Genomic DNA, 26316 nt, shown 5'->3' with positions numbered 1-26316 from the left:
GAGGGTGCAAATCCTTCCGCTCACAGAGCTCATCAACTCCATCTGCCCTTCATTCATCCTCAACACTTGTTAAACAGCATATATTGAGCACCTTCTGTGCCAACCAATGTTTGGAATGCATATTTTGTCTAAATAAGAGCCTGCTCGGTTTTTTGTTTTTTGTTTTTGTTTTTTTGCCTTCCTACTTTAGTGAGATTTAGCCCCTGTCCACGGTGGAAAATTCATCTCCAAATATTAATGCTGTTGTTTACTGGCCTTCCTCAATGAAAATAGTCAAACTACTTGACCTTCAGAAACATCTTATCTTTCATATCTAGAAGACAGGAAACAAACAGGAGCTTGAATATGGAACTGAGTTTTTATAGCTACATTAGCAACTTCCCTGGCTTCTTGAAGAAAAGAAATAGTTTTTTTGACATTCACAACAGTCCCAGCAAAAGAAAGTGTTCCCAGAATGCTAAACACTAATTTGAGGGAAACTTCACCAACTAAAATCACAAATCTCTGAGTCAGGTATTTTTCTTTGGAGAAAAGCAAATCAAATACAATGGTACACCAGTTTTCCATATGCTTGAGAATGACAACTAATTCTTACCACTTAAGAAGCTTCCCTTCCCTCTCTGCTCAGTTCCAACTGTTTGTTCAATCCAAATAAATTCCACATTTATGATCTTTAACTGGCAACTTACATTTTGCCTAAGATTTTTTCATATAACCCCTCATTAAAGAAAAATTAATGATTTAAATCAAACCAATTCCATTTCCTCACCCCAAAACTTAATTTCCTGTACAGTATTGCTTTCATTTCACCTTTAGAGAAAAAAAAAAAAATCTCAGTTCACAATTTTTTAAAGACCTCTGTTCCTTATTACTTAAGAAAACTCAGAGCCTGGCAGAATATAAGCCAATACAGGTTGTTACATGTTCTGTCGCTCACTCTCTGACAAAGGAAAGTTTCTAGTACAGTTAAAAAACCAAGCTCCATGTCGACACTTCTGGCCCTACTTAAAACTTATCTGAAAAATTACTAAACACCAAAAATGGATGGCATGAATTAAACGCACACAGAATATTACAATAGTCAATACTGCATAAAACAGGAAAGAAAACTAATGAGAAAAAGAGTGCTACTTATTGGGAAAAACTTTCAGCAAAACAAAGCTATTCACATATATTTTATACTCTTTCCTGACTTCACAACCTTCCCGTCAAGGATACCTGCTTTTCTTAAAATGATGCTCTCCCAATGGTGAGTTTTACAGCTCCAAACTGCTCCAATAGCAACAGACTGACTACCAGGCATTTTTTTAAATGTTTACTTAGTTGGAAATGAACACACAATATCTTTATTTATTTTTATATGGTGCTGAGGATTGAACCCAGTGCCTTACACATATGAGGCAAGCACTTTAACCACTGAGCTACAGCCTCAGCCCCTAGTAGGCATTTTGTTTGTTCCCATACCAGGTGGGCTTTGGGGTTTTTTGTTTTGTTTTGTTTTGTTTTGTTTTTGTTTTTTATTTTTTGGAGGGGGTTATTTGCTCTTGTAATTATGTAACTTATTATTTTGTATTTAAAAAGGGTGAAAATGACTACTTTTAAAAAAAATAATTAAGTGGTCTCTACTCAGTGAAGTGAGCAGCTAAATTAAAATCTGTCCATTGAGCTATCAAAAGAGAATTTCAGACTGGAAAATAATTTTTTTTCATCTTTGTTTTAATTATTCTTCTTCTAAAAAATTGACAAACTAGAATTAGGCCAAGTAGTAGGCTCCTACAGTATTAAGAAGGGTGTCCAGGAATTGAATAATGATGAAATATATGGCAGAAATCACTCCCAACAAACTCCCTCTCCAAAATGCTTGACCATCCCTCTCTGGCCAGCACTCCTCCTGATGATCATCTAACTGACCCACAAATAGAACTCTGAACCTAAGCTGGAGTCTCCAGTTTATTTTCATGTTAGAAATGGCATTTTAGTTTAAAATTCAGTTTCCTATGTAAATGCAGATAGGTATTAGCCCCCAACCTACATTTTCAGAAGCTAAAACTGAATTCTTGAACACAAAAAAGCTGCAGAATTATGAACCTTAAAATCTTATTGATTGGGCTGGGATTGTGGCTCAGCAGTAGAGCACTTGCCTAGCACATGTGAGGCACTGGGTTCAATCTTCAGCATCACACATAAATAAATAAAATAAGGGTATTGTATCTACCTACAACTACAAAAATAAAAAACTTAAAAAAAGACCTTACTGGTTATTCTACAGTCTGCAGCAATGGTCTTCAAATTGGTCTATGTCTAACACTTAGGATACATTGAAAATTCTGAAGAAATATACTTGTTTATCTTCAGCTCCCTTGTGCCATCTTTCCTCAAAAACAATATACCTTGGGCTAGGTTTTAGCTCAGTGACAGAGCACTTGCCTAGCACACGTGAGGCACTGGGTTCGATTCTCAGCACTGCATATAAATGAATAAGTAAAAAATAAAGGTCCATCAACTAAAAAAATTTTTTTTAAATAAATAAAAAGCTTCATTACCAAAATATAAAAAAAAAAAAAGACGGCGAGGATATGCCTAAGAATGTCGCCTTCTTCTTCCTAACCACCCCTTCCCTCGCTGTCTTAGGTGAGTGTGCCACCCTTTGCTCTCTCCAGTTCAGTGTTTGCACTGCCTGAGACCAAGGCACTGAACAGGAGAACCTCAGCAAACAAAACATGAATACAAAATGAACCCATCGAAAAGCAGGAAACAAATATTTCTGCGTGTCAGCCTGCTTCAAACAAAATTAAAGGAGATTCTACAGAATGGGAGCAGGTTTCTCTCCCATCCAGTAGCATGCCTTTCCACTTTGTTGAGATGTCCTTAGCTGCACAGAAGCTGTCTACTTTGGTGCACTTCCATTTGTCAATTCTGCTTGTTCTCTTGAGTCCTATCCAGGGGATTACTACCTGTGCCAATATCTTGAAGTATTCCCCCTGTGTTTTCTTCTAATAGTTTCAAAGTTTCAAGTCTTACATCAGGATCTTTTGATTCTTTTTAATTGATTTTTGTACAACATGAGACACAGGGATCTGGTTTCAATCTTCTACGTGTGGATATTTAGTTTTCCCAGCACCATTTGTTCAAAAGGCTGTCCTCTCTCCAATGTATGTTTTCAGCACTTTTGCCAAAAAATCTTTTGGCTCAAGATGTGTGGATTTATTTCTGGGTCCTGTATTCTGTACCATTGATCTATGTGTCTGTTTTTAAGCCAGTACCATGCCATTTTACTTATTGTGGCTCTGTACTGTTTTGAAATCAGATATTGTGAAACCTCCAGGTTTGCTTTTTTTCTTAAGGATAACGTAGGTTATTCAGTGTCTTCTGTGATTACTTATGAATCTTAGGACTTTTTTTCTGAGTTCTGTGAAGAATACCATTGATATTTTGATGAAGATTGTACTGACTCTGTATATCACTTTAGATACTATGGCCATTTTAACAATTGTGATTCTGCTAATCCATGAGTGTTGGAGGTCTATCCACCCTCTAACGTCATCTCCTATTTCTTTCATCAGGCTTTTGTAATTTTCATTACAGTGGTTTTTCACATCCTTAGGTTTATTCCTAGGTATTTTACTTTTTGTATGTAGCAATTGTGGATGGAACTACTTCCCTTATTTCTTTTTCAGCAATTTCATTATTGATATACAGAAAAGCTACTGATTTTTATATGTTGATTTGTATCCTGCTACTTTACCAAATTTATCAGTTCTAAGTCTTTTGGCAGAGGCTTTAGAAGTTTCTGTATAATCAGCAGCAGCAAAGAGGGATAACTTGACTTCCTCCTATCCTATGTGTATACTTTTTCACTGTTGCCTAATGGCTCTAACTAAAATTTCTAGTACTATATTATGAACTTCTTTAGAACTTGAACTACATCATTCTGTGCCCTCCTGGCCTTTATGTTTCTGCTAAAAAAAAAAAATCAGCTATTGATATAATAAATTTGACTTCAGATGCATCTTATTATGCCTCTCTTACAGGTTTTAATATTTTAATATTCCTTCTTTGTCCCTTACTTTTGGCAATTCAACTATAATATGCTGTGAAGAGGCTCTTTCCTAGTCATGTCTATTTGTCTATTTGAGATTCTAAATGCCCTCAGTATGTCCATGTATTTTCCAAGACTGGGCAAATTTTTAGCATTATTTCACTGAATTAGTTTTCGATACCTTCAACCTAGCTTTATTCTCTCATCTATTGTGATGCCCAGGTATGATCTTTTAATGGTGTCCCAGAGATCTTTTATACTGTAGTCATCTAATTTTTTAAATTATTGCCTAAATGTAATATTACATCAGACTTATCTTCAATCTTTGGTATTTTTTTTCTTCCACTTGATCTAGACTGCTATGAGGTTTTCAACTCAGTTTTTTGTTGTGTGTTTTTGTTGTTGTTGTTGTTTTATTTTTTTTATATTTATTTTTTAATTATTGGCGGACACAACATCTTTGTTGGTATGTGGTGCTGAGGATCGAACCCGGGCCGCACGCATGCCAGGCGAGCGCGCTACCGCTTGAGCCACATCCCCAGCCCTGTTGTTGTTGTTGTTTTAATCTGACCTACCAAACTTTGCATTTCTGAAATTTCTGTTAGGTTCTTTTTTAAAATCTCTACCTCCTTACTGAATTTCTCATTCACATCCTACATTATCTTCCTTAATTAATTATTGATCTATGTTCTCTTGGAATTTCTTGAGTTTTAAAATACTTCTTTTGAATTTCTTATCCAGCATCCATCCATTTTGATATCTTTGTGATCTGTTACTATAGAATTATGAGCTTTAGGAGTAACATATTGCCTTGTCTTTTTGTATTTCTTGTGTTTCTATGGTGATACCTGCATGTCTGTTGGGATACAATCTATTCTGAGGACCTTGCTGGTGCCTGGCCTGCTAATGACAATGTATCTTGAGGTATTGATTTGTTGTGTGATGTTGAGTTTAATTTTAATTGGACTTTGTAATATAATCCCGCTGTGGCTACTGTGGTTGTGATTCATGGGTTTTGACATAATTCAGTGTTTCAGAGACCCATTTTTGCGAGAGGTTTCACAAAAGTAAGGTCCCTCTGATAACTCCTTCTGTTGTGATGCAAACAGCAGAGTATGTGGGGTGTACCTTCTGTGGCTTCTTCTATAATGGGAGGAGAAGCCTCATTAGGTGGTTGGGATTTCCACAGGCGCAGTTGATACTGCTTCTGTTGCTTAAAAGTGATTCTGTTACTATCTGATCCAATCATGGTGAAAGGCTTCCATCTTTCATCCTCTTTTTAAATACTAGTGCAGTTCCTGATGTTTCAGATGGCAAGGCCTGAATCAGAGATGCCCCTCGGTGGCACTCACATCCAAGCTTTTCAGTGATATATGGGTTATGGAAGCAACCAATGATGCAGATTAGGGTTAGGTGTGTACACAACAGTTGTGTTATTTCTCTTTGATGTTACTGTAGCAGTGACTGTATAGAAGCAGGATGTAAGACCCTCATGATTGCACCAACTTATATATATATATCACTGATTGGAGGCTTTTGGTCCCCCATATTCCTTAAGTTGAAGTATCCATCAAGGTTAGGGCAGACTAGAACATGGCTAGAACTATATACAATTCATCTCAGCTATGATAGAATGTAGCAAATGTCAGAGCATCCACCCAACATGCAAAAAGTCCTGGACTCTATTCTAGCACTTTTGTTTTGGTTCTATCTCATGAAGGAGGAGGCGAATGTTGGGTGCCTCTAATCCACCATCTTGAACCCCAGCCTAAAAATAATTTTTGATGACATATCACTGTGTGAATTTATCCATGTAATTTCAGAAAGAGTCCAAATAAGGTTGATTTATCCTGTCCTGGGTCCACAAATATTGCAACAATATTTCTTCCATTTTCATTTGGGGAACAAATTTTTTCAGTGACTACAAAAAAGAAAAATATAAAACAGAAATGATGCCAAGTCTTTTATCATGTAGTAATCAACAAATATGGCAGGGGGTGCAGAATCACCCATATAAATATAAGAGGTAGATTTTTATTTTTTACTTTTTATTTTTATTACATTTTTTATATTTTATCAGACATTTTTCGGAATTTTAAAGACAATCATGTTATTTTGATCAATTCCATTTTACTAATAATTGAAATGCTCAATTATTTCTACATTGAGTAATACTTGCAGGCCCAGGACATTTTATATATTTAGTTTTTATGCATTTTTATCACATAGATATGATAATTCATAAAAAGACTTTGAAACATGAACATGTATTATATAAGAATAAAAAATTGGGGAGAAGTGGTATAAAAAAAGAGTTCAGGTAGACAAGAAGAAATAAGTTTCCAAGTAAAGAGGTTGCTCACATTTTTTTTCTAAACTGAATGGTCACTAAGAGGAAAATGTTAAGAGTTTCATCATCTATACTTAAGTATATCATGTAAAAGGGTTATTTTTAGGTGGTTGGGGTGTGGCTCAGCAGTAACTAGCTTGCCTCCCATGTATGAGGCACTGGGTTCCATCCTCAGCACCACATAAAAGTACATAAACAAAATAAAGATACTGCATCCATTACAACTAAAAAGTATTTTTTTAAAAAAAGTTATTTTAAAATATCAATTTTTATAATCTGCCCAAAATTATATCTAGAAACAAAAGATATAAACTTATAATGAAAATTTACATATTAGGACAAGATGTGAACACCTCAAAGCTAAACAGGTTACAATCTGCCTGCAAGCAATGACTCTCTTTCAGAAGAAGGCTTCAACCTACCTTTCTGGCCCTTAACAAACAATATCTCCTCAGTTTGCACCTGCAGGTGGAATCTAAAGGAACTTTATTTCCTCTATTAGCTTTGTACTTTCCCACCTCCTAGGCCCTGTTTATATTGCCAAGACAGCTCCTACCTCCCCAAATTCTACCATTCTTCCTGTAAACATCAGCTTTTGTCAGGTGCTCAGAACTGCTAACTTAAGAGGACATAATAACACAGTAGGGTGGAGCACATGAAATATGGTGGCTGGTTACCTGCTTCCAAATCTGGCTCTGCAGTTTACTAATTTAAACCAGTTACTTGATCTTTCTGTGGTCCAGTTTCCTCTCATCTATTATCAACAGTTCCTGATAGGAGTTTTGCAAAAACTGAATGAGTTAATGCACTTAAAACCTGAAAAGCAGGGACTGGATGGTGGCTCAGCAGTAGTGTGCTTGCCTAGCACGTGCGAGACGCTGGGCTAAATGTATTGCGTCCAACTACAACTAAAAAATATTAAAAAAAAAAAAAAAAAAAAAAACCTGCAAAGCATTGTAGTTGACACACAGCTTCTGCTACAGCATGGTTATCAGCATCACCTCAATTCCTACTAAGCCACTACAACCACACACTGGTCCAGATTTTTATTGCATAGGCTCAAGTGTACACTTTCATAATCAGCTACTTCCCCTTAACTATTTCAGGCTATTATCTAGTTGGAAGGAACAATCAAGAATATCTATGTACTACATTTGTTCCCTTCCTAAAGAAAACAGTCAAAACACAATAGAGGCCATAAAAACTTATGGAAATCAACTGGTGTTAGGGAAAGAAATATGAGCAAGAGTATTTTTACTAACAAATAATTCCACCCTCACCTTTCCTGATGGCCTCAGACACATGTGCACATGCAAATCTAGGATTAAGAAATACAGGGAGAGAGTAAATGTTGAGAAGAAGCTTTCAAGGTGGTACTTTGCAACCCCAGGGCTTCTTTCCACTCTGTATCTTAAATCAAGAGATAATATGTGGAAAATAATTGAGGAAAGGGATAGCCTGTATTGGTGACCAAAGAAAATCCTCCCCAAATGGAAAAACTGTACTTTCCTAAAAAGAGATTAACACAGACACCACTGCCTGCTCCTCGTCAGTCATCTGGGCCGACAGTTGGCTCTGGCAAGAAGAGGAGACAACAGAAGAGACCCAAAGTGAAGACCACAGCAGCAGCCTTGTAGAGCATGGGTGGGAACATGATCACAGACCCTTGATACAGTGACCACTATGACATCCCCCAGCCAACCCCAAAATCACCCTTAGGAAACCAAGGTTTTTTTGTTTGTTTGTTTCTTTAAAAAAAAAAACAAATGTTTTACCATAATAAATGTGGCCCCATGTTTGGCCTTGAGGAAGGGTCTTTTAATCTAAAGGTGACATGACTTTTTAATTATAATACACCTAAACCTCACTAAAGTGCACCTAATCTTTCCCTAAGTGCAAACCAACATCACAGCCTCAGCTGCCAGGTTGAAGAGCAAGTTATTATCAATTCAACACCACCTGAGAGCATTAGAATCAGGCAGAATGGAGATTCCTAGATTCCCAAAGAATCCAATTCACCTAGTGGTAGAGATCAAGAACCTGTACCTTTAAACAAACTCCCAGGGAATTCTTTAGCACACTGTAGCTCTACAACCATTGACTGAAAGGCATCCCTGGAATATCACTTAGTAAATGCAATTCATATTTACTTTGCCCACTCTGAGTAACTTGTTGGCATAATATTCATTGGCAGGCTCTGTCTCCCCAATGCTAGAGCCATGACTGCAAAATGCTTTGGATTTGAAACTTTGCTGATACTGCAAACAGCAAAGAGAAGAACCTCTTTCTCAGCTTCCACACAATCCTACTGAAGGATTCCAAGAGGTCTGACTTGGATGATGTGACCACTACTTGGTGGTGGTTGTCATCACCTCCCCACCACCAAAAGATGAAGGGTAGTGGTGGACTGAGGGAATAAGGTTGATTTATCCTGTCCTGGGTCCACAATTATGAGCAATGGGACTAGAAGAAAAAAAGGGGATGGTATGGACTCCAGGGAATCATTTTTTGCTGGGCAGTTTCCCTAATTTGAGTTTATTATAAATAATTTTATTTAAAAATACGTAGTCGGGGGGCTGAAGTTGTGGCTCAGTGGTAGAGCACTTGCCTAGCATGTGTGAGGCACTGGGTTCGATTCTCACATATAAAGAAATTAATTAAATAAAGGTCTATCAATAACTAAAACAACTTTTTTTAAATACATAGTAATAATAATATGGTGAAATATGTATTATGTAAAAACATATATACTTTATCATATGATTCTACTTCAAAATATTGATACATATATAACTTTTTTGGAGTATCTGTGTTCCTAAAGACTAATGAACATTCCTTTGAAACACATGTGTGAGTACTTCTAAATGATGGGACATGACTGGATATGGGGCATACACCTGTAATCCCAGCTACTCAAGAGGTTGAGGAAGGAGGGTCACAAGCTCAAGGCCAGCCTCAGCAACTCAGCAAGACCCTGTCTAAAAAACAGAGGTCGGGGGGGGGGGGGGGGGGTCTGGAAATGTAGCTCAGTGGCAGAGTACTTGCTTGGCCTATACAAGATGCTAGGTTCAAATGCCAGTACCACAGAATAACAAAACAAACAAGATGGACAGGCTTACCTTCCATTATTAAAAGGCAACATAAAATAACTGGTTGAAGTTGTGGTGTTCAAGTTAACATTCCAGTTTCTATGCTGTTTTTATATAAGGATGCCTAAGAGAGTTTCTATATAGAGTCGGGGGTAAGGAAAGCACCATTAGGGTAAAACTCCCTTTTTCGGGGGGAGGTGGGCATTTTTTCCTCAATTTATCTGGCTCCTCCCCACCTATCCACCCCCAACTGAAAAACGCACTGCTGGGTTTTTTAGATGGGCATATTTGTTTCAAAGCCCAATGCCTTATACAGGGTAGGACTGCATCACGGTAACACACCTTACTATTGCATCGCATTTGGCCAAATCGCTTGGCCCTCTGAAAGCTGTCATGCTGTATCTTTCAGTCTGAGTGCCACCTCCACCTGGGCTCAATCCCAGAAGTATTGTTCTTCATGCTATCAGTGTCCACTGTTTTATTACCACTACCAAAGGATTGCAACAGTCATTCATGAAATGTCTGATTATATACAAGGAAACTTTGGTAAATAAAAAACTGACCTTCTGCCAAATACAAAGGTTTTATAACAGAAAGAGTAGTGACTGAGGGGCTGGGATTGTGGCCCAAAGGTACAGCGCTTGCCTAGCATGCATGAGGCACTGGGTTCAATCCTCAGCACCACATAAAAATGAATGAATGAATGAATGAATGAATGAATGAATGAACAAACAAACAAAGGTATTGTGTCAACCTACAACTAAAAAATAAACATTTTTTGGGTTGTTTTTTTAAAGAGGAGTGACTGAAAGACAGGTAACTGGGTCTACTAACAAAACTTGCATTGTACTTCAGGCATGCCAGGTAATCTCCCTGTACCCTTGGTTTCATCAGATTTAAAATGAGGTAGAGTTGGAGGGCATGTTCCTAAGAGCTCACACTAGGATATTATACTTCTCAAACCATCTTAGGTCTTGTTCCCTGTACCAACAAAAATGAAACACAAGTAAGGTTCACATAGAAATTCATTACACTTTGCTTATTCCTGCCGTGGTTCTGGAATTATAAGCTTGGGAAATAGCAAATAATAGCTGCCATGCACAAGCTGAAGTGAAAAAAAAAAATTCAAGAATAACATCTGGATACCCAGGCACCAGATCTTTTGAATACATGCAAGCAGAAGGTATGCAGTCATTTTAAAAAGAAAGCCACAACTGCTATTTTGGAAGACTCTCTATATGAACATTAGCAAAAGGAAAAATGTTATATTTATACATACTAAGTAAGCATTATTTTACACCAACTATACTGTCATTTGTTCAACAAATATTTACTGAGCACCCATTATAAGCCAAGAGCTGGGAACAGAACACAAAATAAGACAAACAGTTCCTACATTCTGAAGCCAGATAAACAGGAGGGGAGCCAGGTAAACCAAAGTTAAAGAATTAATTACTACAGTTGTGGTGATTGCTGCATAAAATAAGTATATACAGTCATTCCCAGAGAACTTAATAGTCTAAGAAGCTGATCTGAACGTCCTGAAGGTGCTCCTGGGGAAATAATGTATACCCTAAGGTTTTAAGGGCTGTGGGATGGGAGCACTGTGTGCTCTAGGAGAGAGCTTTCCTAAGAGGAGAGTCTTGAACTCCATGGAATTCTACAACTCTAAGTGGAGACACTTTAGATCATTTGGATACTCTCTTAAATTACATAATTGGAAAACAAAAGGACCAGGAAATATGTATCAATTTTAGACAAACTGAACACTGCATTAATAATATACACAGTGACCAGCAGAACAGAGCACATATATTTAGACCTTGGACATATGAAGGGAAATCACAAGCACATTTAAATTCATTCTTTTCCTTCAAAAACGGCAGTCAAAAAAACTCACTCTTGATTCTAAAGATAATCCCCCAAATAATTAATTCCAACATAAATTAGTGTCATTAAAACTTTTCAAAGAGAAAACTCCGGTCTCTTCCAGAGACCACCTGGGCAGTCTCAGAAGTATTCTTCTTCTATGCTAATGATTGTTGGTTTTAATCATCCCCTTAAAAAAAAAAAAAATCACTGCATTCCAATTGACAATTTGTGTTCCAAGTTTCCTTTCCAAAGTTGTCTTTAAAGTCCAAGGCAAATAAAAACCACCATCCATAGTCGCTTACAGAACTGACAAGGGATTCTTGACTCCAATGGACCTGGCTGGCATCGGGGATCTAAGCACTTTATGAAAATCTCTGCACAACTTGATTTTTTTAAGTACCAAACTAAAGTTTACATCCACAAATCTGTTTGATCTCTGCAGTTGCAAAACCATATGGCACACAGAGAAAAACAAATTATCTCTGCTTATGAAATAAGAACCTTCTGTAGGCTTTGGGACAGACCGACAGCTATGACTGTCCTACTTGCTGCATATCACCATAATTAACTCTCTCTGATCCTTTTGAAGAATATAGATTTGTTTTTTGGTTTGTTTTCAGGTTTTGTTTTTTGTTTTTGTTTTTTTTTTTTTTTTTGAAGGCAAGGATTGGAGACATGAAAAGAGGAAGCTTTCCACTGGGAAATGGGAGACTCCTAAGCACAACCTCGGGCACAAGAATTCCAACATTCTCTGTGGATATTTTATATGCAATGTTTTTCATAATTTATTTAATAATATTTATTATTGAGAAGATATACAAAGTAGATTATATCTGTCAACATTTACAATGTCATGCACAGGATTATGCTTGTAAAAAGGTCTATGTCCCCATGTTTAGCAGTCATTTAGCAACTATTAATTTCAAAATAAAATCCAACTTCATAACCTGTGTAATTTTCCAGTTATTGGCTTCACAGAACCAATAGCAAAAATATGGCATAGCAAAGGAAATAAAGTAATTTAAAATGCAGTTAAATTCTGCTGTTCCTGCCTGTCACTACCCAACTATTACTAATATTCAGAAGTATTCTGAATATTATAATATTCATGTGGTCCTCACACATTAAAAAAAAGAGAGAGAAAAAGTTCAAAGTTAATTTGCACTTCTAAAACCATAGGTAAAGAAAGCTTGTATCTCTAAAGAAGTGTACAAAGGGGTGACACTCATGAGACATTAAGAGATTATTTCATAAATGTAAACAGCTAATTAAAGGACACTCAGCCCCAGAAAAATTATTTTAGAGAAAACTTGGATTCCAGAAGTGCAACAAAAGAAAGTACAAATAGAAATTAAATGTGTCAAGAAAAAAAAGGAATAAATACTTTTAATGGTGAAAGGATCACTTCCTGGGTATCTATCTATATAATGTTATATACTCAGGGTGTTTAGGAGATGACTGGGTAGAAAGAACTTAGAATTGTGATATCCTAAAGGAAGAAGTCCTAAGAATAATAGCTTTAGCAAGTCTGCCTATATTTCCACTGATAGGGATTGGAAGAACTAGTGTTTCCCTAAAATTTTATATAGTAAAGTAGGTTCTCCTTTGAAGGACTGGCTTCAAGATATCATGAACAAGAGTCAAAGGATCTCAAAACTACACCAGGTGCAGTGGCACACACCTGTAATCCCAGCAGCTCAGGAGGCTGAGACAAGAGGATGGCGAGTTCAAAGCAGCCTCAGCAATGGTGAGGCACTAAGCAACTCAGTGAGACCCTGTCTCTAATACAATACAAAATTGGGCTGGGGATGTGGCTCAGTGGTTGAGTGCCCCTGAGTTCAATTCCTGGTACCTCCCCCGCCCCCAGCCCCCCCCCACACACACACAAAAAAAATCTCTAAACTAGTGGGCCACAGAAGCATTCCTTGTTTACTGTATTCACACTGCACTCTACTCTACCCCTCCCAGCATCCCCCACCCCACTCCCACACCAGAGCCCACCAACATGTAGCTGGGATCCCAGAACCCAGAGCTGAGCAGCATAGCAGACTCTCAGAGTATTCAGAAAGGCTGGGAATCATTCCCAAGAACTAAACTAGGCCAAGTTCAAAGGCAAAACTTTATTCCTTGGGTTATGATCACCTCCAAATTTCAATACCTTTAAAACATATAGATTACAAAAGTACATGTAACATGTCACTAAGGAAATTCAGTAACATGTCACTAAGGAGCAACATTAATGGGTATACCTGGAATCTGATCTGCTAATTTCTAAATATCCTAATACGTTTTTCTTTCTTAAGGTTACCTGCTATATAGAGTGAACTACAATGGACAATTTCTTTTATTCAGTATCTATGATGTTCCTAAACCTAGGCCCTACTGAGGAGAGAGGTGGCATTACTTATTTAGCAAATAATAGTTAAAACATTTTCTTTTGGTTGACAGATCACTCATATGAGCCACACTAAATACATTTCTGGATTCTTATATTTGAAGAGAGAGAAATAGCTCAATAAAGGTTCACAGGGACTCAGGAATAAGTAGCATCTTTATATGCTAAGAGTTTCCACTGGTTTTTGTTGTTGCTGTTGTTGTTTTGTGTTGTGTTGTATTTTTGTGTCTTCCTGGGCGAATGGTGCTTTTAATTCCTCTTACAACCTAAAGCTTCTCAGCTGAGTTAGGAAGCCCCTTGTTTTTTTTCCCCCCTCTTTTCCCCTTAAGTGAAGGCCTTGTCTACACCTCTTGGCTACAACAAAGAGTTGTCAGACCTACAGATTTCTGTACTTGACCTTCTTTATGTGGTAAAGAAGTTGATATCCAACACTGTAATAAGAAAAAGCAATGTCAGTTACAGGACAAAGAGAAGAAAGAAGAGAAAGTATCAGGCTGAAGTTCTCATTGTCTGTGTTAGAGTATAACAAAGAATGGTGTTCTGTTTTGCTTTTGTTCTGTTTTGCTTTTGTTCTGTTTTTAAATAAATAAATGAATGAATGAATGTAGCCAGGACAGAAACTTAACAAGTAAAATCCATCTACAGCATGGAATTTTTACAGCAACTTGTTGGAGTTTTCATGTTTTGAAAAATGAGACACTGACTGATACACTTAGCCAAATATTCTGATCTGTCATCATTCTAAATATATAGGCCCATCTTTCAGCAAACAAATTAGCAGGTAATATATCATCTCTAAGAGTGCACACCCTTCCCTGGAAGCTCCATAAATACAGAGTGATCAAGACCAGCAGTGACTGAGAATAAAATGTTAAACACTACTAACTTCACTTGAGCAAAATTCCATTGCATCAATCAAAGTACAGTGTCAGGAAAGCCTTTATGCACTGAAATTCTTTCAGGGAGGAACAAGAGACACAAAAGAAATCGCCCTATACTCGCTTTATTTGATCATGCAGATAAGAGGAATGAATCTTGGACAATGAATGACTCCATTATTTTTTAAGCTGTATAAGATCAAATGAGCAAGTCTCAAAACTGGAGAGATTGTAAACTTAAACACACACACACATACACACACACACAGCCCTTTCCCCCAGCCTCACCCACTAAAAGCAACATAAAGTACACAAGCTTCCCAATACAGTAAGACCTACAAAGCTAGCTCGAGTCAGGTCCTCAGAAATGACTCACACCGTCTCCAAGATTCTGATTTAAAGTATAACCAACTACTTTCTGGGGGCAAAAGGGGAATAAAGTTCTTAAATCATTTAATTCTGCCAATTAGTTCCGCAACTATGGCATTAAAGAACTATGGATATTTATCCACTGGAAGTGGATCAAAAAGTGGGCTCTCCTAATGCCTATTAAATAGTGCTGAATTTCAAGCTTCACTAGCCAAGGTCAAATCTGAACCAATGTGAAAACCTCCACTTCCCCATCACTAATCCCTTGAGCCATCCATTCTTCCAAAAGGCAAATGTTTTACAGGCAGGGGGAGAAATACTACACAGTCTGGGTTGTGCTTAATATGACTGTTTTCCACACTAAACTCAGCATACATGCCTCCCATTTATCTATGAAAAGCTAGAGCCTGGAAATTTCCAGAAATGATATCACTACAGTAGTGACATGGGCAGAGAACAGAAGAACTAAGTGCTTTTTTTTCCCCCACATAAATTAGGTGAAATATCAGGGTTATTGCCTAATCTTGTATCTTTTCTTGGTACTTAGCTTTCTCCAATCAACTGGAGGAATAAAAAGATATCTCATTTTGGCATTAAGATTACCTTCTGTAGGTGTGTTGCTGGTGGATCTATGATGATCAAGCTGAGGTCCCACTTTTTTTTTTGATGACCAACCACATTAGGTAAGTCTGTGCTCAGAGGTGGAGAGGAATAAGGAGTTGGGAGTACTGCAACTGGTGGAGAACACAGACTTGAGAACTGACTTCCAAAGACACTGCCCCAAAACGAAAGCTTCCAGAGTGTCCCACTTGAATCAAAAGCCCAATTGTTCACCATCCTCACTTTCACAATCTGAACACACACTGCCAGCCAACGTGCCACTTAATGTACTGCTTCTATTGAAACAAATTCAAAGTCAACCGCAGTCCAGGTCTACAATTTACCCATACCAGCAATTTTTAAAACTTGCCCAGGTTCACTGGAAATGTAACCACCAAATATGGTAACTTTTCAAAAAATATTAACTGTATTTCAAAAAATTTTCAGCAAGTATATCCAAGTTCTAAAAGAAAATATAACTGCATTTTACCTCTCCACTCCCCAAGACAGAAAAGCTGTGGGGTCCTGAGATCTGGTATTAAGTGAGTCACTATCAAAATCCTGAACAACAACAAAAAAAAATAAGCTGCTGTTCGTTCGGGGTATTTTCTATTCCCTAGGCATGAAAAGATTCTTCTCTCTCCCTTTTTCCCCATCCCCTAACTTTTACTCAAGGGGGGAAAAATATCATTTAAAATATGTTCTTTAGACAATGGGGACAGAGCTCAATGATAGAGCATTTGCCTAGTATGTGGGAGGTCCTAAAATTCAATCTTCAATACTGAAAAAAATAAAGTGTTCCTTGCCAAGAAATTAATCACTTTCTCACTGTATTTTTGTAGACTTCTTATAACTACACAGCACACCTTCTTTATTTTAGTTGCATAAATAATACAGGCTTGTATGTTCAAATAATAACTCAGCATACACAGTAAAAACAGAGCCCTCTCTTCTCCCGCCAATCCCGGCTGTATATCCATCCAGCCCAGTTCCTATACTTACCATGTACATATGCGTACTGGATCACAGACGTCACATTTACCAGACTATGCGCTTCACAAGACTAAGAACCATCTTATTCACCTCTTGATCCAGTGCCCCACAAACTGCTGATAAAAATGGTTCATCAATAAAAATATACTCAATCAATGATCAAAGCATCAGAGGTGCAGATATCTTTAGGAGTCCACATGGTGGCTCCAGATGCAAGAGTAACAAATGCCAATGTCCTTCCATTTGCATAAGCCCATGTCCCGCCTATGTGAGATCTGAAAGGAGGGAAAAGGTTGAAAGGAGGGAAAATGTTTGGCCAACACTGGGATACTAAGGCAAAGCACTACATCTATCTTGTTAAAAAATTAAAATTAAAATTAAATAACCAAAGCAGTTGACCAAAGTGGGAGACCCATTCAGGATCCTAGAAGGCTTCTCTGCACCTTATCTCAAGGGTAGTCCTACTAACTGTCTTAAAGGCACAGCCCAGACATAGCTTTTAAGACTCTTAAGGCATCAGCCCTTCCCAGTAATAGTTTACTCATAGATTAGAAACTGTCTGGATTGTGTTTGAAAATGTGTGATCTTATTGTAGGAAAAAAAAAAAAAAGAGTAATTTGAGAATGCACCCAGAAGAAAAAGACAAAATGCTATCACTGAAAGCTCTCTCTCTCTCTCTCTCTCTCTCTCTCTCTCTCTCTCTCCACACACACACACACACACACACACACACACACACACACACACGTTACTTAGATATAAAATATAGGGCAAAGAGGATTAAAATTGGGACAAGTATCTTCTCCAAGCCTCCAAACTAAACAGACTTTCATAATCACAGGAGGTTAAAGTAATACTATATATGACTCAACTTAGAAATCAAAATTATTTACCTTTTCTTAAGGTTTTAAAAATGATATTAGACTCGCTGGCTTCAATCTCAATTTATCAAAATCACCAACTGATGGTCATCACAAACAATAATTAATCTAAACATAAAATGACACAGGACACTAATCTTATGTCAAAATTTATTTTAGCAAATCCTCAAGTTTGAGCACTGAAATTAGAGTTAATTCAGTTTATCTTTACCAGTTTGCCTTTTCCTTGCCAGGGACCCAAAAAAACACAACTTCAAGATTTGGCACAAGGAATATTCCACAACTTGGTCAATAAAATAGTCCTGACCACATTATCATCGTTACCCAGATTTACAGAACAGGCCCAGTAACAGAGACACTGGGTTCATGTCCAATAGTAACATATACTTTTAAATGAACAAATTGGCTCATACATTAACCTAGCAAGTCTTTAGCTCAGAGTCAAGAAAGACTACACAGACTAACACTTGGCTTCTGGCCCTGAATGCTAACAGTCCCCCATTCTGTTGGGCAGAGAGAGGAAGAATAAAGGCCCAAGTTTCAGGCACTCTTACCACCCAACACCCAATCCCTGGCCCCACCATCCAAATACTTATTTCCATCCACCCACCACCACCACCAAGAGCAGCCTTCAGGGACAATTAAGACGTTGACTTTCAGAGTCATAGTTCTGTGGCTATTCATTAATTCTAAAGTAATAAACCCTAGCTAAGAAGAATAAAATCCAGTAACCAAAAATAAGTACACAAATGCACCCAAATATAATGTCCAGGACTGACTTCAAAATAAATTCAATTGCAAAGAGGAAAAAAAAATGAGGCTTGGGTGATGGGTGATGGTATTAACAATGCAAGATTGTCTGTGAGATAGTAATTACTGAGGCTGAGTAAAGAACATGTTAAGTGATATTCTACTTTTCTGAAGAGTTTTAACTTCCATAAACAAAAAGTTATGGGGAAGCCAGGCACAGTGGCACACAGCTATAATCCCAGCAGCTGAGACAGGAGGATGCGGAGTTCAAAGCCAGCCTCAGCAAAAGCAAAGCAACTCAGTGAGACCCTATCTCTAAATAAAATACAAAATAGGTCTGGGGATGTGGCTTAGTTGTTGAGTGGCCCAGAGTTCAATCCCCAGCACCCCAAGAAAAACAAACAAAACAAAAAAGGCTATGGGGGAGCTACTGAAAGTACAATACAACAAAATGCAAATACCAATGGCTTCTTGATGGTGAAATTCTAGACCATTTTATTTTCTTCTGTGAGATTATTGTTGTTTTGTTTTTGCCCACAAATCATATTACTTTTATGTCCAGAAAAGAAAATAATATTAGCATGATGATGACTACAAAACATTTTTGGTGAGATGATGTTATCTGCGTGCCTTTGGAGGCCATTCCAATCACAGCACAAAAGCAGCAGCAAGATCCAAACCTAAAACCAGTATACCCTGAGGCACACACACCCAGAAAGCATATCAACAAAGTTTCACTTGAGGATGTAACAAGTATAGAATGAATGGAATCTAACAAAAATACCCCAACAGAAAGTAAAACAAATAAATTCCTTTTCTAGAAGGGAAATATCATCTGTTTAAAAAGGTTTATTACCCCTTTTAGCTGGAGCTGACTAAGCCCTTGCTATGTACAAATAACCTGACTGTACTTTCATCTAATCCTCTCAATAGTCCTGACAGGAAGTACAAGCATTATCTTCATTTCAGAAATGAAGAAACTGAGGTTCAGAGAGTTTAAACAGAGTAGGGTTGGCTTTGGGATTCCATCCAAGAATGGAAGAAATCACATCTTTATCTTCACGATGCCTCAGAGAAAAATAGGAGAAGACACTCACAAATAGATAACCCTACTTCATAAAATTCGCAAAAAAGTATCCATGACCTTGGATTCCAATCTAACCCTTCATCCGAGTAACATTTACACTCCTTCTATCACTCCTTAGCGAAAAAGAGATAAATGTAAATGAAATACACCAAGAAGAATGAAAAGCTCCATAAACTTCAGTAAGATGAACAATAGCATCTAGTATTTATAGAATGCTTATGTGCACAACATTGTGTTATTCAAAAACATCCTAAAGAGACTATTACTTCCATTTTACAAAATCTAAGCCTCAGAGAAGCCAAAGAATTTGTTTATTATACCTGCTAATAATCAAAAAACGATTTCTTGGACCCAGAAGGCCTCCACAGGCTACCCCACACAGTATTAAATAAAGTCTTTCTTGAAAACTTTGCTCCCTCTTTAAAAATGTTTTCAAGTCCACTTAAAATAACAATCATCTTCACTCCCAAATAATTATCAACCAAACAAAACGGTCATCAAGATGCCCCAACACTGTTCATGACTGAGAGCTGTGGAGAAGGCTGCACAAGGGATTCCCTGCACTTACTTGAAACTATGCTTGATATTAGAAAAAAAGCATGCAAGCCAAAGATGGCAGCCTCTCAGGAAACTTCAGCCAACACCAGGAAAAACATGGTGGCTTCCTCGACATTTAAAATGCCCACTTTCTGAAAAAGACTGGAAGTGAGAAGACCATTTCAGATCCCAGCTTCTCTGCTGCCTAAAAGTATCAAGGCTTTAAGCTTTGTCATCATTTAGCGACTTTCAGTCTTACTTGTGGTCACTATTAGGGGCGCTAACAATACCTATTTATATGTAAAGCACCTAGCTCTGGGATTGACACAAAACAGGAAGTACAGTAAAAGTTCCTTCCCTGCCTGATATGCTGGGATCTGTACTGCACTCTTCCTCCTTTAGGAACTCCAAGGGGAAAATGAACGCTGCCCCCCCCCCCATGTGTGGATCAAAGTAATGCCCTAGTTGGCCCCAACTACCTCCGCTCCCCTCCCTTTTTCTCACACAATAACATCTTTATACTAAAGATCCTCAAATTGTGGGGATTTAGTTCAGTAACTCTCTTATTTTGCAATGCTATAATTTTACTTTATTGCACTTTCAGATGGGCTTTGTTTGGCATTTGATTATTTCAGCGCCAGCTTCCCACTTAAAATTCTAGACCTTGGCTTTGATAATAGAATATGAAAAATGCCAGGACATTATATCTGTCCAAGGGACAAAAACTCAGTGAGCAGCCAGCTATTGCTTTATTTGTTTAAACAGTGACAACAGTCAGAATTCCCAAGAATTAAGTCATAGAATTTTAATTTTCTTCCATCAACCTTACTAGCTTAGTAGTAATAAAAAATAACTGAGGACTCAGTATTTTGTGTTTTCAGTGTTACTTGCTAATGTTCAGTATAGATGAAACTAAAATTAATAAGGCTAAACATAAGCACTACATTTTCAAACAAACATGAAAATTACTTGTACACCTATCACAGTTTTAACAATTTTTTAAGCTAATTACTTCAAACTATTTTTGTTTAAATAAGATTTGGGGCATGCTTACAAAAAAAAAGGATTAGATATATGTACATTTATGACATTAGTGGAAGAGAGCATTATGAACCCTTAAGAATTTTACAGTTTGCCTTTGTCAGTGTGATATAGAAATCTAACACTAAACAAAATTAGGACCTTCAAAGGCTCAACTTTAATGAACAACACTTTCAAACACATTAAGCTTCATGTTAGTTAGCAATTCTGGTAATTCATAGCAATATTGATTGTTCTCCTTTAAAAAGAAACCCCTTAAAGTAAAAAACCTATTGTTCTAGATGTGCTCTCAACAAATTCTGTATGTGTGTATGCCTGTGTGTGTGTGTGTGTGTGTGTGTGTGTGTGTTTAACTCCTTTTGACTTTCACTTCCCACTTACAAAAGGCAGGGTTAAGGACTAAGTAGACTTTGACCTTTAAGTATAACTTGAAAAAGCCATTGCCTAAAGATGAGTCATACACAGACTTTGTAAACTAACTACACAATTACTAGACTGTATTTCCTACAAAGTTAAGGCACTCTGAGTAAAATCTATACTTTATTACTATCTGAAAACAGAAGAGTTGTCAGTATAGCAAAGAAAGACACAGAGTTGTTTAGACACACACACGCACACACACACACACACAAAAAAAAGACTACCACAGGTAATCACACATGTCCACGTTAACCCTCAGGAGACAAAATTATTTACAAATGGTGCTATTTAAATTTTTAAAGACATAAATGTATTAAAAACATTTACCAAACACAGGTGAGTTTATAATTTCCAACAAAAGCTTTTTTTTTTTAACTTTCCAACAAAAACTTATAACTGCAACAAAAGCAAAAATAAACTAATGAGATTGCATCAAACAAACTTCTACACAGCAAAGGAAACAATCAACAAAGTAAAGAGAGAATCTATATATCTAATATGATATAAATACCAAAATCTAAAAGAAACTCAAATCAATAGCAAGAAAACAAGTAACTTGATTTTAAAATGGTGAAAGACCTGAGATGACATTTCTCAAAAGAAGATATAGGCATACACGAGGCTCCGCGTTCTATCCCCAACATCGCAAAAAATAAATAAATAAAATATAAAATGGTCCACAGACAAATGAAAAATTGTTGAACATCACTAACCACCAGGGAAATGCAAATTAGAAACACAATTAGAAATCATCTCACAAATGTTAGAATAGCTTTTATCAAAAGGACGAAAATGAAGGCTGGGGTGGCAGCTTAGAGGTAGAGCACTTGCTAGCATGTGTGAGGCACTGGGTTTGATCTCAGCACTGCATATTAACAAATAAAATAAAGATCCATTGACAAATAAACAATATTTGGAAAAAAAGGCAAAAATGTAAGTTTCGGTGAAAATGTGGAGAAAAGAGAATCCTGCAAACTGTTAATGAGACTATATCTTAGTTCCAACATTTTGGGAAATATTATGGAGGTTCTCAAGACAATAAAAAATAGATTTGCCACGTGACCCAGTAATCCTACTTCTGAGTATATATATCCAAGGGAAAGAAAATCTGTATGTCCAAAGATACCCCGCATTCCTGTGTTCATTACAGCTTTATTCAAAATAACCAAGAAATGGAAACAACCTATGTGTTCACAAATGGATGAAAGGATAAAGAAAATACAATGCCTATGCACAATGGAATACTACTCAGCCTTTCAAAAGATGGAAATCCTGTCATAGGTGAACCTGGAGGACATCAGCAAAGAGAAATACACCAAACATGGAAAGACAAACATTACATGACCTAACAGAAATATGGAATCTAAAAAACGGTGAACTCAGTAGTATAGAGTGGAATGGTGATAAACAGGGGCTAGGATGGTAGGTGACGGTGGGCTGGGAACATGCTGGTCAAATGAACAGTTTCAGCTATACAGAAAAATGAGTTCTGGAGATCAATATAGCCTGGTAACCATAGCTTCTAATAAGGTACTGCTAGGAGGTTGAATTTTAAGTGTTCTCACTACAAAGTACTATAGTACTTACATATAAGTGTGTGAGTTGATCAATAGGTTAATTAGCTTGATTTAGTCCTTCTACAACACAGACATATCAAAATATCACATCATACTCCAAAAATGTATATAATTTTATGTGTTCATTAAAATTAATTAATAGTAACTTCAAGATTTCTCACTCCACTTGATTAGTTTTAGGAAAAATGAAAATTTCAGGGCCACCTTTTCAATTATTTCAAAGAAAGTTAAAGTTAGAAAACCTCAAATTGGGGATATAGCTCAATGACAAAGCAAATGCCTAGCATCCAGGAGGTTTAATCCCCAGCACCACAAAAGAAAAAAAAATTTAAAAACCTGTTCTTGCCTAAATAAGTATCTTCTATTACAGATATAGCCTCTCCTTCAAAAAACTATATACTTGCATACAAAATAAAATATCTCCCACTAACTGCAAAGTGACCTATAATGAAACCACTTTGGTTTTCTATTGATTTTTTTCACGTCTTCCACAAAATCTGAAAACTAGGTCAGGGTAAAACTATCACAATATAAGAAGGATTTTAAAATATCACCAAAGCCAGGTGTGGTAGGCATGCCTGTAGTCCCAGCTACTCAGAAAGCTGAGGCAGGAGGATCCCTTAAACTGAGGATTTTGAGGATAGACTGGGAACCTATATCATCATTTTTATATACATAAAAATCATTGAGAAGTGACACAGACAACACAAATGGAAATAATGGAGAAAAATCCAGAAAAGAAGTTAAAAGATTTTCATATAAATTTAATTTTAAGTGGATTTAAACAATGCTATAATAAGGAAAAGTCTCCCCTTGGTAATTAGGTTTCTACTTCCAAAATAATTTTGAAAAACTGAGACCTACCAACAACCATATTAATGGTAATTAATTATTGAGCTATTACATGCATATAGCATAAATCATCACCAAAGCCAAAACCATAAATATTGCATTTTACAAATAAGAAACTGAAATTTAGAGATTAAGTTCCTTGCCCAAAGACAAAATTCTGCTGTTTGTTGTTTGTTTGTTTGTTTGTTGAAAGAAAAAACTGGGATAAAAGATTTGTGTCTAGTATTCCCTTTAAAGGACAGTATTGAATCACTTCATATCAGTGTTCTTTAACTGAAAAATCAAAATCACTTAACAGGGCTTATTAAAATACAGACTGCTGGGTGCTGTTAGCCAGGCACTAAAGCCCAGGGTCTCTGACTGAATGAACAGGTTCCAGGTAAGACCCAACAATTTGCATTTCCAACAAGCTCTTCGGATAAAGATATAGGTGCTAATCCAGTAACCATATTTAAGTGACCTCTGCTTTTACAATGACCAAAATGAGTCATGCCAAACATTTAGAGGTGAACCAAAAAAGGACGAACTGTGTTCAGCTAAACCTGACTCCAGTGTCTGAATTTTCTAATTAGTTAGCCCTTCTATTCACAAGTTCTACATCCATGGTTTCTACCAACTACAGGCCGAAATATTTAAAAAAAAAAAAAATCTGTACTAAGCATATACAAATTTCTTTTTCTTCTCATATTCCCTAAACATAAAGTATAACAACTACTTATATACCTTTTTCATTATATTATGTATTATAAGTAATCCAGAGATTATTTAAGTAGAGATGAGGATATGTATGTGTTATTTGCAAATTCTATGCCATTTGTATGAGGGACTTTAACATGCTTGAATTTCAGTACTGTGGTGGGTTCTAAAACCAATCCCTTGAAGGCTTAGAGAGATGACTATATTTTATTTATAATACACATTCTTAAGAAAAATAGTTCCATGAAAAGTCACTTTGGTACAAAGTAAGTAATTTGCAAGCCAAAATGAATTCTGCGGCTTTATCCAATGTCTATCATCTTGATTCACAAGAGTCCCAAGAAACATCTCTTTTCATCTCTTTTCAAAATTCCATGCTGTTCTTTATAGGTGATTATTTATGTAACAACAGGACAAAAATAATAGAACAAAATTTTCAACTTAATCTTGCCCTCCCCTCATATTTTAAAGGCCCTCAGCATTCAGACACACAAAAGCATCATAAAATAGCCTAGGACACTACCAACAATAAATGTATTCGTGTGGAGTTGAACTCTTAGATCCTTCAAAATATGGGATAATCAAGTTTTACCCAGGAGTATTACCACTTGAGCTTATCATTCCAGAAGACACTGACCTGGAAAAATGCCCTTCTGAGAAGAAAACACAGTATTCATTTCATACCACCTGTTGTCTTAGCTTATGTACTTTCTCAACATCTCTTGAAATCCTCCAACAAGACAAATAGCTTCAGGGTCAGCAGAGATTAGTGGCCCATCTCTCTCTTTCACACCAAGGAACTACCACTTGGGCAACTGCCAGAGACTTGTTCATTCAAATGTGTTCTAGCCCCCTTACTGCACTCTCGAGAAGCAGTGCCTCTGCCAGGTGGCAGCCAGGACAGATTTGAAAGGCAGAAGTAAACACTGTGGGGTGGGGCTAAGCTTCTGATACTGAGGTCCTAGTATTTGGTCCTCAACTTCTAGGATAAAGTGCCAACACCCACACTTATTAGCCAGTGAAGTAAACTATTGGTGCTAAAGTCTGCTACTACGATACGGGGGAGCAGCTTCCTGATTGCAGCAGAGGTAGCAGTTTCCTTGGCTGGCCAGTTCTACAATTTTATTTTGGGAGTCATTCCTAGAAAGTCAACCCAGAGCCTGCCCTTCCAGTCTGTCCAAAATATAGTAAGCATCTAATCCCTATATCAAATCCCTCCCTGATAAAACTGCCTAGAGTGGTCTATGCTATCAACAGCAAAGTCTAGACCTACATGTCACTCAACAAAAATGAAATGACTCTCTTTTAAGTTCTTATCATTTGTAAAAGGTATTCCACAGCAAAGAGAAATTACTAGAATCCAGCATAATAGAAGAAACAGACAACAATTCAGAAGATCTGGATTCTACTCCAGACTCTTTGATTGATTTGCACTAAATAGAAATGTAAGAAATGCTGGAAGAAATAAAAGTAGAAAGAAAGAAAGAAATGCTGGTTGAATGAAAACTAAGTCCAGGTGAGTCATCCCTTCCCCGATCATACCTGCACATAAGATGTGTTCAAAATTTCTGAATCATTCTGAATTCAAATCTGTTCTAAATACTATGGAAGCATGATGAAAAAGATTATGAGTCTTTGTTTCATTCTCTGAAAACAGGAAACCTATTAATTACTAGAAAGTCCTTGAATATTTTTGGAACAACGCAAGCATATGAATCCACATTTTCTAACTATGCATTTTATGAAATCTAAAAACACACTAGATTGAAAAGACAGCACAAAAAATGTGAAATACCTTATTATTTATATTGATTACATGTTGGAATGATATTCTGGATATCATATACTACATAAACTATATTGTTAAAATCAACTTTACCTGTTGCTTTT

The 26316-nt window shown here is 36.9% G+C and overlaps 1 protein-coding gene across 2 annotated transcripts in view; it reads right to left on the bottom strand.

The window, feature by feature from the left end:
- The window catches only part of MLLT3 (MLLT3 super elongation complex subunit), a 273307-nt gene that overhangs the window by 205579 nt on the left and 41412 nt on the right, over positions 1–26316 (bottom strand). The gene's annotated exons all lie outside the window — the stretch shown is intronic.

This window comes from Spermophilus citellus (genome assembly GCF_964194105.1).
Source record: "Spermophilus citellus genome assembly, chromosome: 2".
In the NCBI taxonomy this organism is placed as follows: Eukaryota; Metazoa; Chordata; class Mammalia; order Rodentia; family Sciuridae; genus Spermophilus; species Spermophilus citellus.
Note: the sequence above shows the minus strand (reverse complement) of the source record. Positions and strands in the feature narration are given on the sequence as shown.